At 49.2% G+C, this 11,372-nt stretch overlaps 1 protein-coding gene across 2 annotated transcripts in view; it reads right to left on the minus strand.

The window, feature by feature from the left end:
• Positions 1-4,083, minus strand: part of Lat2 (linker for activation of T cells family member 2) — a 17,437-nt gene extending 13,354 nt beyond the window's left edge. For both annotated transcript variants that reach the window (XM_008851142.2, XM_008851138.2), the window contains exon 1: positions 3,964-4,083. The gene's annotated coding sequence lies outside the window, so the exon portion shown is untranslated. The remainder of the gene's footprint in view (positions 1-3,963) is intronic.
• Between the last annotated feature and the right edge of the window lie 7,289 nt (positions 4,084-11,372).

Below are 11,372 nucleotides of genomic sequence, written 5' to 3' on the forward strand. Positions count from 1 at the left end.
GAGTGGAGATGCAGCCTCTCTAGTGGGCTTCTGAGACTCAGCTGCCTGGCATGGGAAGCTTAAGGGGCAGTCCTGTGTCACACACATGTAGCCTGCGTTACTAAGTGGCCACTCTGTCTGCATCTGCTCCCACTTTAAGCTAGAAGGGGTGTGTCTCACTGAGGGGTGGGGACATGACTCAGTGAGGGGCTGGAGGTGTGGCTCAGTGGTAGAGCACCTGCCTAGAATCCCCCAGTGAGGGGCTGGAGGTGTGGCTCAGTGGTAGAGCACCTGCCTAGAATCCCCCAGTGAGGGGCTGGAGGTGTGGCTCAGTGGTAGAGCACCTGCCTAGAATCCCCAAGTAAGGAACTGGGGGTGTAGCTCAGTAGTACAGCATCTGCTTACAATGCACGAAGAATCCTCCAGTGAGGGGCTGAGGGCGTTGCCTTTGACTAGGAAAGTGTTTTCCAAAGACACTCAGGAGACAGAGGCAGAAGGATCGAGTTCAAGATTAACTGTGAGCACATAACACAACTGTAACTTAAAAAAAAAAAAAGAAGACAGAGGGAGGGAGCAAAGGAGAAGGAAGAGGAGGGAGAGAGGCAAAGCAACAACAAAGAAGAGAACTGGGCACAGCACATAGGCAGGTGCTCACATTTCAGCACCTGCTTACCTCAGTCTATGAGCAAGCCCACACCCTTGGCTTGATTCAAGGCCCCCAGAGCTGGCCTACTAACCTCTGCTTCCCCTCCAGGGACCCTCTCAGCCTTTTGTGAGGAGGCCTGTTCTCCATCCCAGAGGTCTTGGCTACCCAGAGAGCCCTCCCATTGCCAGACATACTGTCCTGAGATAGGCAGCCCTGGAGTAGTGAATTGGCTAGGCTCTCTATGTCCTTTGACCTGTCACACAGGGGAAACAATGACAAGTGTCCCTTGAGTTTGTCACATGAGGCCTGGCATGGAGATGATGCATGTGGAGTGGGGGCAGCCATGTGGGCTGTTTCCAATGTGACTCTTGCCATGGTTAGGGACATTGGGAAGGGACTGCTGGTAGCCTGCTCAGAGTCAGAGCTGTCATGGTAGACTTTAGTTGAGACTGAGGAGTGCTTTGTCCTGACTGGTCAGAGACACTGACCTGGGCCTCCCACCACTGACTCCAATGGGGACTAAGGTGCAGACACCAAGAAGGGCTCTGGGGCCTGATGAAGAATGTGTGCCAGGCCTGGTGGCACAGGCCAGTAATCTCAGCTCCTCAGGAGGCTGAGGCAGGAGGACTCCAAATTCCAAAATAAACTTGGGCAACATTGCAAGTTCAGGGCCAGCCTAGGTAACTTACTGAGACCCCATCTCAAAACAAAGAGGGCTAGGGCATGACTCAGTGATAGAGCCCCTACTGGGGTGTGGCTCAGTGTGGCCTTCAGTGGGGGCAGCCGTGGGACCTGAATGGATTATCACAGAACTGAGTGAATAAGCCGCACGACTGCACATACGAGTACCAAAAGCATAGGCAGCTCTGCTTTGATTCTCATACTCAGCAGAGCTACAGCTGAATGTTTACACGATAGTGAACAATAAAGTGGCAAGAATATAGCAGTTCAGCAAAATGTAATGAGCAAGATAACAGGATCTCCACAGTATGCCTTCTAGGGAGATCAAAGTGTCTCCTGAGAAACTAGGGGAGCACCAGCATTCCCACAGGCATTCTTGTATAAACTTTTTCAGGGGACAAGGCTCTCCAGGCATACATGCTCAAGGTTCAGCTTAATTTACCAAGCATATATTTAAAGCCACTGGAACACTATTTCATACTCTCTTCATCTCAGTATAGTAGAGCACCTGTCTAGAATTCCCTAGTGAGGAGCTGGGGCATGGCTCAGTGGTAGAGCACCTGCCTAGAATCCCCCAGTGAGGGTCTGGGGGCATAGTTCAGCAATAAAACTGTTTAACTGGCATGGGCAGGACCCTGTGTTCCATCCCCAGCATGGCAAAAAAAAACCTTTTTAAATGGTGGATAGAGACATCTTCAGTGATGTAGGCACTGGTAAGTTGCCCACGCTCCTGTAAATAACCCTTCACCCCATGCTCCTGGAAAGCAACACTAATGGAAATCATTGGTCACCCCACCCCAGAGAAAAAAACGATGTGCAGGTAGAAGGGAGACTAGTTGAGAAGATAAAAGGGGTCAGCAGGAGTGAGAGGGGGGCAAGAGAGGGTAATGGTAAAAATATATTATTAAATATGTATGCAAATGTCATAATGAAGTTTATTATTATGTATAATTAATACATGCTAATTTAAACATTGAAGGGGCTGGCAAGATGGCTCAGCAGGCCAAGGTACTTGCCTCCAAGTCTGACTATTTGAGTTTGATTCCTGGGACCCACGTGGTGCAAGGAGAGAACCCTTAACTTGTCCTCCATTGTGGCACATTTGCACACACACACAGAGAAACACACACACACACACACACACACACACACACACACGCGCGTGCGCAGAGCAATGTAATTTAAAAAACACTGAAAAACAAAAGAAAGAAGGAAGAGCAGGCAGGAATGCATGGACACTTCCTGGACTGGATGTATGGCTTGGTTCCTAGTGGGTTATTCCTCTGAGCCTGGCTGTTTCCTTCCCAGGGAGCAAAGGGGTTCAGAGTGATGTATACTGTGCCGCAAGATAACACAGGACTGCAGGACTGTGACTAACTGGAATTCTCTTTGTGCCTCAGGTCCACGTTGCAAACTTCCTATCCTGAGTGAGAGAGCTGGTGAGGGTGGAATGAACAGAGACTGCGTCCCCTGGAGAGGCAGCACAGCAGCCTCAGGAAGGCCCCAAGGGGCCAGGCGGGGTTGATGTGTGGGGTGGGGAGGGACTGCCACAGCCCTGTGGCTCTGTGGGCCAAAATAGCTCAAAGGGAAGTGGGCAGTTTTCATATGAACAAGGTTTGCACAGGGCCAGCTAGGGCCCCAGTGTCTCAGCCTCCTCCTCAGGAGCCCTTGGCGCTCTGTGATTGCCTTTCCTGGGTTGGTGGATGGGAAAACTGAGGCCCTGAGGGCCTGATGGGCATGTAGAGGCTGGATAGGGCAAGGGGTTTACCTCACCTCACTCACACACCTAAGATGGCTTTATTCATGAGGTGCTACCCTGGGGTCTGAGGTTTTGGTCAAATAACAGTTTGATCCTTAGAGACAGGGTTTCACTATGGGGTCCAGGCTGGCCTTGAACTCACCATCCCCTATCTTAGTGTGCATAGTGCTGGGATTATAGGTGTCCACTGCTATGCCCAGGTTGTCTAAATAACTTTAGGCTTCAAATGGGGCTGGCAAGAGGATTCTGGAAAGACCTGTCAATCCCAGGTCCTGGAGGGACGGGGCATGCCTCTGTGTGTGTGTGTGTGTGTGTGTGTGTGTGTGTGTGTGTGTGCGTGTGCATATGCACACAGGATACTGACAGACCCTGTCTGTCCCAGGCCAGTGGTAATAGTGGTGGTGATGGAGGTCAGGTGGGGCTACCTATTCACAGAGCCGGACCCAAGGAGTCCACCAGACCTAGAGGTTTTCGGTCAGTCGCTATGAACTGAGTCAGGCCTAGGTGGGGTATGGCGACCCCCAGCTGGGACAGGGACTGGACACAGTTCCCCACAGCCTCCCTGATCCTCCAAGTGCTCCAAGGCAGGTTACAACCACACTTCACAGATGGAGAAATAAATGGAGGCCTGTCTCCAGCTCTTGGCTGCCTTTTCCCATCCTTAGCAGTGACAGAGCCACCCAGGGGCTTCTCAGAGCTCTACAGTCTGGACTGAGCAAGGTGAGGGCAGGAAGGTGGCCCCAGGCCCCTAAAACAGGCTGTTCCTGAGAGTCACAGGGCCAGATCAGGGCAGGAGGAACCAGGCACCCTGGCCTCCTCCCAATCCCACATGGCCACCAATGGTCCTGCAGTATGGGGGACACCTGCTCAGCCAGGTACCCCTGGGGAAAAGTCTTACCTGAGAGTAAGGGGCTCCTCAGCACAGTCACTCCATCCTTTGCCTGCACACCTGCCCAAGACAAAGTCAGTATCACAGACTCTGGCAGGCAGTAGGCGAGGCGGCCAGCTTCCTGTCACCACTGAATCATCCCTCACACATCCGTTGCCGGACTATGAGGCTGGCGAGTGACAGATGGGGGGGCGGGAGAAGAAAACAAGAGCGGGGGGAGAGGAAGAAGGGAAGGAGAGACAGAGAGAGCAGTAGATTGAAAAAGAGCAAAAGGCAGAGAGAGAGGGAGAAAAAAAGCAACAGAGAGACAGAGACCGAGCTGCATGTGGTGTTGCATACCTGTAATCCCAGAATTCGGGAGGTGGAAGTAGAAGGCTCAGGAGTTCAAGGTCATATTTGACTACATAGCAACTTCAAAGCCAGTGTGAGCTACATGACACCCTGTCTCAAAAAAAACAAAGAAGGGCCAGTGAAATGGATCAGCTGGTTAAAGGCACTTGCTGCCAAGCTTGACAACCTGAGTGGGATTACTGGGATCTACGTAGTGGAAGGAAAAAACTGACTCTTGCAAGTTGTCTAGTGTCAGAGGCAGTCAGCCAGCCATGCTGACATGTGTGTGTGTGTGTGTGTGTGTGTGTGTGTGTGTGTGTGTAGGGCACACAGATACACACTGTGAATGCAGAGACCAGAATCAGCCTTAGTGGTGTTCCTTGTCCCTTAGGTGTCATCCATCTTTTAATTAATTATTTATTTAATTAATTATGGTCTTTTTGAGACAAGGTTTCCATGTAGTCCTAGCTGACCTGGAACTCTCTATGTAGACAAGGCTGGCCTTGAACTCACAGAGATCTGCCTGCCTCTGCCTTCCGAGTGCTGGGATCAAAGGTGTGTACCACCATGTCCGGCAGTCATTCATCTTTTTAATAAACCACAAAAGCCTTTAATTAATTAATTTAGTGTGTATATGTGTATGGGTACATGTGCCACAGAGCACATGGAAGGTCAAAAGAGACCTTTCGGGACTTGGTTCTCTCCTTCCACCATTTGGGTCCTTGGAATCCAACTCAGGTTTCCCCAGTGAGCCATCTTCCCAGCCTGTGGCTTTGCCTCTCATCTCGTCTCCTCCTCCTTCTCTTCCCCACCCCGTCTCCTCTTTCTTGAGACAGGGTCTCACTATGTAGCCCTCGCTGGCCTAAGCTCTCTAGAACTTGCAGAAATCTACCTGCCTCTGCCTCTGCCTCCTGAGTGCTGGGATCAAAGGCGTACGCCACCATGCCTGGCTCAACCTTGTTTTTGTTTGTAGCTATAGCTGGCCTGGAACCAGCTAGAACTCATTGTGTAGACCAGACTAGCCTGATCTCACAGAGATCTGTTTCCCCAGTGCTGAGATTACAGCTGTGCACCACCACACACCGCTTTCACCTTGCTTTTTGAGTCTCTCACTGGCCTGAGGTTCACTAACTAGTCAGGCTGGCTGGCTAGTCAGCTCCAGCAGCCCCTTTATCTCTACCTCTGCCCAGCTGGTGTTACAAGCAAGCATGTGCCCATGGCCAGTTTCTTACAAGTGGCTGGGGATCCAAACTCAGGTCTTGAGCTTGTGCAGCAAGGGTTTACCGAGGGCCATCTTCCCAGTCCCCAAGCTGCATCCTGGTTGGGAGTGTCATGCCTGTGTTGGTGAGCAGCAAGGAGGCCCAGCATGCACTTGTGCCCTGAGTAGCAGAGATCAGACTGACTTGCAGCACTCAGTTCCTCCAACACCTGGGAAAGGGCAACACACGCATGTCCTACCTGCTGGAGACATCAAGGCATGAGTATAAAAGTGCCCCCAACCTGCTGTGAGTTTAGAATTTCAGAAATTCTAGGTCTGGGGACCCCCAGGTGGCCTGGCTTTGGCTTCCTCCTTTAGTCTTTGTGCCCAGGACCTGCTGCTGCCACCGTGTGGTGAAGTCATGTAAACATAGCTCTGGGAGCTGTTTCTAGAACCTTGCCCTGGACGTGGGACCCTTTGAAGCCAGCTCCAGATTTCCAAATGCATGCCAGGAGATTAATGACCAAACTCTTTTGCTCAGTGGGGTAATGCCTGATGTACTGAGTTCATGATCCTGTTTTTTCTCCCATGGGGACAGGCGGGGAGGCAGAGACCATCCAGAGGCAAAGCTGAATTTGAATCCAGACCCAAAGACCTGTCAGGGCTCTTCCTGTTTCCCTATCCCCTGGCTATGCAGTGGTCCCCAGGAGCACCACCAGGCTGGAAAAGAGGGAGGTGACTTGCAGCAGGAGCCTAGGAGTGGCCAAGGACCACTGTGTCTGCTTGTCCAAGAACCACAGCTCCAGTGACTGTTAGGGTTGGGCCTGCAAGCAAGGTCAGGCTCTCACAGGAGGTCACTCATGTTCCTCCAGATTCTACTGTGCTTAAACACCTCAGTTTCCTTCAGTTGTAAAAAACAAGCTTTAAAAAACTGGACAGCAGCGGGGCATGGTGGTGCACGTCTTTAGTCCCAGCACTCAGGAGGCAGAGGCAGGCAGATCTTTGGGAGTTCAAGGCCAGCCTGGTCTTATATAGTGAGTTCCAGACCAGCGGGGTTACAGGGAGACCCTGTCTCAAAAAGATACCCCCCTGAAATTAAAAACAAAACAAAACAAAAACTGGACAGAGCTGGGTGTGGTGGTGCACACCTTTAATCCCTGCACTCTGGGAGGCAAAGGCTGGTGGATCTCTGTGAGATTGAGGTCAGCCTAGTCTACATAGTGAGTTCCAGGCCAGCTATAGTGAGACCCTCTCCCCAAAAGATGACCCCCCCGGCAAAAAAAGACAAAACCAAACACAAACAGACAACAAACAACAACAAAAACTGGACAGAGATGTCGAAGACATTGCTCAGAGGTTAAGAGCACTGGCTGCTCTTGCAGAGGACTGGGATCAGTTCCCAGCACCCACCTCAGCTAACAACTATTTGTAACTCCAGCTCCAGGGGATCTGTTACCTTTTTCTGGTCTCCCACATACACATAATTAAAAATAAATCTTAAAAAAGAAAAGTAGAGAGAGGGCTGGGAAGCTAGCTCATGTGGTAGAGTGCTTGCCTAGCCAGCAAAAACCTTGGGTTCAGTTCCCAGTATCACATCAGGTGTGAACCAGGTGTGGTGGTGGATTCCTGTAATCTCAGTACCTAGGAGGAAGAAGCAGGAGGATCAGAACTTTAAGGTCATCTTTGGCTACATAGTGAGTTCAAGGATAGCTTGGGCTGTGTGAGATATTCTCACCATTGTTCATCTTTAAAACGATTTTTAAAGTTTTTTAGGGGGCTGGAGAGATGGCTCAATGCTTAAGAGCACATATTGCTCTTCCAGTTCGATTCCCATCAGCCATGTCAAGCAGCTCTCAACTGCCTGTAACTACACTGGCACTCACATACACATACCCACACACAGACAAATACATATACATATAATTAAAAAATAAACCATTAAGGCCAGGTGTGGTGGTGCATGCCTTTAATCCCAGGGAAAGGCAGGTGGATCTCTGTGAGACTGAGGCCAGCCTGGTCTACATAGTGAGTTCCAGCCAGGCCAACTGGGGCTGCAGGGAGACCCTGACTCAAAAAGACTGAAAAAAAAAAAAAAAAAAAAAACCCAACCACTAGCCCTATTTATCCCACCACGGATATGCGTGTGTGTGTGTGTGTGTGTGTGTGTGTGTGTGTGTGTGTGTGTGTGCTCACATGTGTGTGGGTGCCTGTGGAAGCCAGAAGAGGACACTGGATTGCCTGGAGCTGAGGTTACAGGGGGTCGTGAGCCATCTGATATGGATGTTATGATCTGAGCCCAGATCCTCTACAAGAGCAGTACAAGCTCTTGATCGCTGATCCCTCCAGCTCATTTTATTGTGGTGCTAGGGATGAACCCCAGGACCTTGTGCACACTTGGCAAGCCTTCTACCAGAGTCACACCCCTAGCCTCTGAAGTACATTTTATTGAATTTTTTGGGGGGACAGGATCTGGCTATGCAGCCCAGGCTGGCCTGAAACTTGTGATCCTCCTGACTCAGCCTCCTTCCTGAGTGCTAGAATGAAAAACTGCACCACCTACCAGCTAGTGAGTTTATTAATTTTTAAAAAATATTTTATTTTTAGGCTAGGCGTGGTGGCGCACGCCTTTAATTCCAGCACTAGGGAGGCAGAGGCAGGCGGATCTTTGTGAGTTTGAGGCCAGCCTGGTCTACATAGTGAGTTCCAGGACATCAGGGGCTACAGGGAGACCCTGTCTCAAAAACAAAATTGTATTTTTATGTGTATGAGTGTATTGCTTGCATGTGTGTTAAGTGTACCTGTGTCATGCAATGCCTGAGGAAGTCAGAAAAGGGTGTTGGATTCCCTGGAACTGGAGTTACAGATGGCTGTTAGTCGCCCACCTGGGTTCTCTGGACGTGCAGCCAGTGCTCTTAACCATTGAGCCATCTCTCCAGCTCCCAAGCATATTAATTTCAACACACAAGAAAGACTTCTACCAATTGCAAAGGCTCTTGGTAGTACTCAGAGACTCTCCAGCCTCCATCCCCATTCCCTACAGAGGGACAAGGCAGGATAGTTAACTGTGTCAATTTTCTGCATCTCAGTGAATGAAGAAAATGCCAAAAAGCCACTGCTGTGATACGAATTGCTTTCCTGAGTATTTGATGTGTCAGAGAGCTAGGGACAGGGGCCTTCAGATATGGGAGACTGAGTTAGTTATAGTCTTCATTAAAAAAATGATTTCAAATTAAGTTTCCATTTATTTGTATGTGTGGACACTTGTGGAGGACAGAGGAAAATTTGCAACGTCAGTTCTCTTTCTACCTTGTGGTTCTGGGGAGTAAAGTCAGGTCATTCGGCTTGGCAGCAAGTGCCCTTACATGCTGAGCCATCTTACCAGCAAGATATTGTGGGTCACCTTCATGTAAAAACTACAGAGGGAAGATGCTGAAATTGGATGTGTTCAGAAGCCTGTCTTCTACCTCACTGCACCCAGACGTCTGTGCAGTGTTCAAGAGTGGGCAAGGAACCTGGGAGTATGGCACAGGCCTATAAACCCTGCACCCAAGATGATGAGGCAGGACAGTCAGTTCTGGGTCTGTGCTAGAACCTATCTCAAAAGCAGAGGAGGGGCTGAAGAGGTGCTCAGTGGTTAACAGTGCTTGCTGATCTTGCAAAGGCCCTGGGTTCAGTTCCCAGTATCTGCCTATAATTCCAGCGCCAAAGGATCGGGACACCCTTTTAGCTTCTGTGGGCATTGTACTCTTGTGTATAAACACACACACACAGAGTTTAAAAAAAAAAAAAAAAAAAAAAGGCCCGGAATGGGGGCGCACATCTTTAGTCCCAGCACTCAGAGGCCGATCTCCTGGTCTACATAGTGAGTTCCAGAACAGCTGGGGCTACAGGGAGACCCTGTCTCATTAAAAAAAAAAAAAAAAAGGCCAGAGCTGGGGGAACCGTGGCACGTGGCACACAGTACATTGGAGCCATGGGGATCTTTGTAGATTCCAAACCAGCCAGGAATACATAATGAAATTCTATCTGAACAAAAACACAAAACCAAACCAAACCAAAACACAAGTGGCTGGAGAGCTGGATCAGTAGTTAAGGGCAGTGGCTTCTTTTGCAGAGGACCTGGGTTTGGTTCCCCACATAGTGACTCACAACCATCAATAACTCCAGTTCCAGGAGATCCAACACCCACTTCTGGCCTCCATGGGCATTGCATACATTGATGCACTTACATACATGCAGGCAAAACATTCATACACATAAAATAAACTAATCCCCTCAAATTAAAAAAAAGACACAAAGCATTTTAAATCACCATGAGAGTTCATATCACAATATGTGGCTTTCAAAGTCACTAAGATCTAGGTCCTAGAAGCATAATCTGGCTTAAAGGAATGGATCCCAAAGGAGTAACATTCCAGCATACCCATCGTGGATCTGTGAACACAAATATCATGGAGTACTAGGACATGACTACTTGCCGAGAATTCCCTAGTGAGGGGCTAGGGCTCAGTGATCAAACATTTGCCGAGAACAGAATCCCCCAGTGAGGGGCTAGGAGTATGGCTCAGCAGTAGAATTTTTAGGTAGCCTATTTTCCTTGTGTTCAATTCCACGACTGTTTTTTTTTTTTTTTTTTTTTTTTTTTTTTTTGTCTTTTTGAGACAGGGTCTCCCTGTAGCCCCAGCTGTCCTGGAACTCACTATGTAGACCAGGCTGGCCTTGAACTCAGAGATCTGCCTGCCTCTGCCTCCCAAATGCTGGGATTAAAGGTGTGCACCACCATGCCCAGCTTCAGGACTGTTCTTTTAAAAAAATGAAAAAAAATTTTGTGTATTGCCTGCATGTATGTGAGTGCACCTGTGTCGTGCAATGCCTCAGAAGAGGTTAGAAGAGGTCTTCAGATTCCCCTGGAACTGGATTAAGGACGGTTTGTAGCCACCATGTGATTCCCAGGTCCTCTGCAAGAGCAGTCAATGCTCTTAACCTCTGAGCCATCTCTCCAGGCCCCCAGGACTGTTTTAATAACCACAAAGGCAGAGAAACCAGGTGCCAATTGTGCAAACTTGACTGAGGATTATCTATATAGCTTGTAAAAATGCCCCTTGTAGTTCAGGTGTTTTGCTAGGGGCATACTCACCCTTAACTATGACTTATGGAGGGGAGGCAGGTAGCAAACAGTATTAAAAAAAAAAAATATTGGGGCTGGAAAGATGGCTCAGGGGTTAAGAGCATTAACTGTTCTTACAGAAGACCCAGGTTTGAATCCCAGCGCCCACATGGCAGCTAATAACCGGCTGTAACTCCAGTTCCAGGGGATCTAACACCTTCTTCTGACCTACTGATTGCACAGCATGATGGGGGCACTTACATACATGCAGGCAATACACTCTTACATGTAAAAAAATTTTTTTAAAAAGTGTTTTTGGCCGGGCATGGTGGCACACACCTTTAATCCCAGCACTTGGGAGGCAGATCTTTGTGAGTTCAAGGCCAGCCTGGTCTACATAGTGAGTTCCAGGACAGCTGGGGCTACAGGGAGACCCTGTCTCAAAAAGACCAAAAGTTTTTACTTATGTGTGCATGGGCATGCTACAGCATGTGGGGGGTCAGAGGAAAAAATCCAAGAGTCAGTTCTCTCCTCCTAAGGCTATCTCAGTTAGGCTGAGGCAGGTACCTTGACCTATTGGCTCTACTGAGCAGCTTTTCATATTTACCTGGAAATTTGGGCACTTGCAATGAGCTGCAACCACCATCACTGCAGCCACATTGGGCACAGTAGTTTGTAGCTGTGGGTTGGACTTCAATCAGAAAAAACCTGTGAAGTTACCTCTCTACCCAGGCAGCCTGGCTGGCCTCCGGTCTGTGGTAATTTTCCTGCCATCAGCCTCAA

The sequence above is a fragment of the Nannospalax galili genome, unplaced genomic scaffold (genome assembly GCF_000622305.1).
Source record: "Nannospalax galili isolate Female #2095 unplaced genomic scaffold, S.galili_v1.0 scaffold444, whole genome shotgun sequence".
Lineage (NCBI taxonomy): Eukaryota > Metazoa > Chordata > Mammalia > Rodentia > Spalacidae > Nannospalax > Nannospalax galili.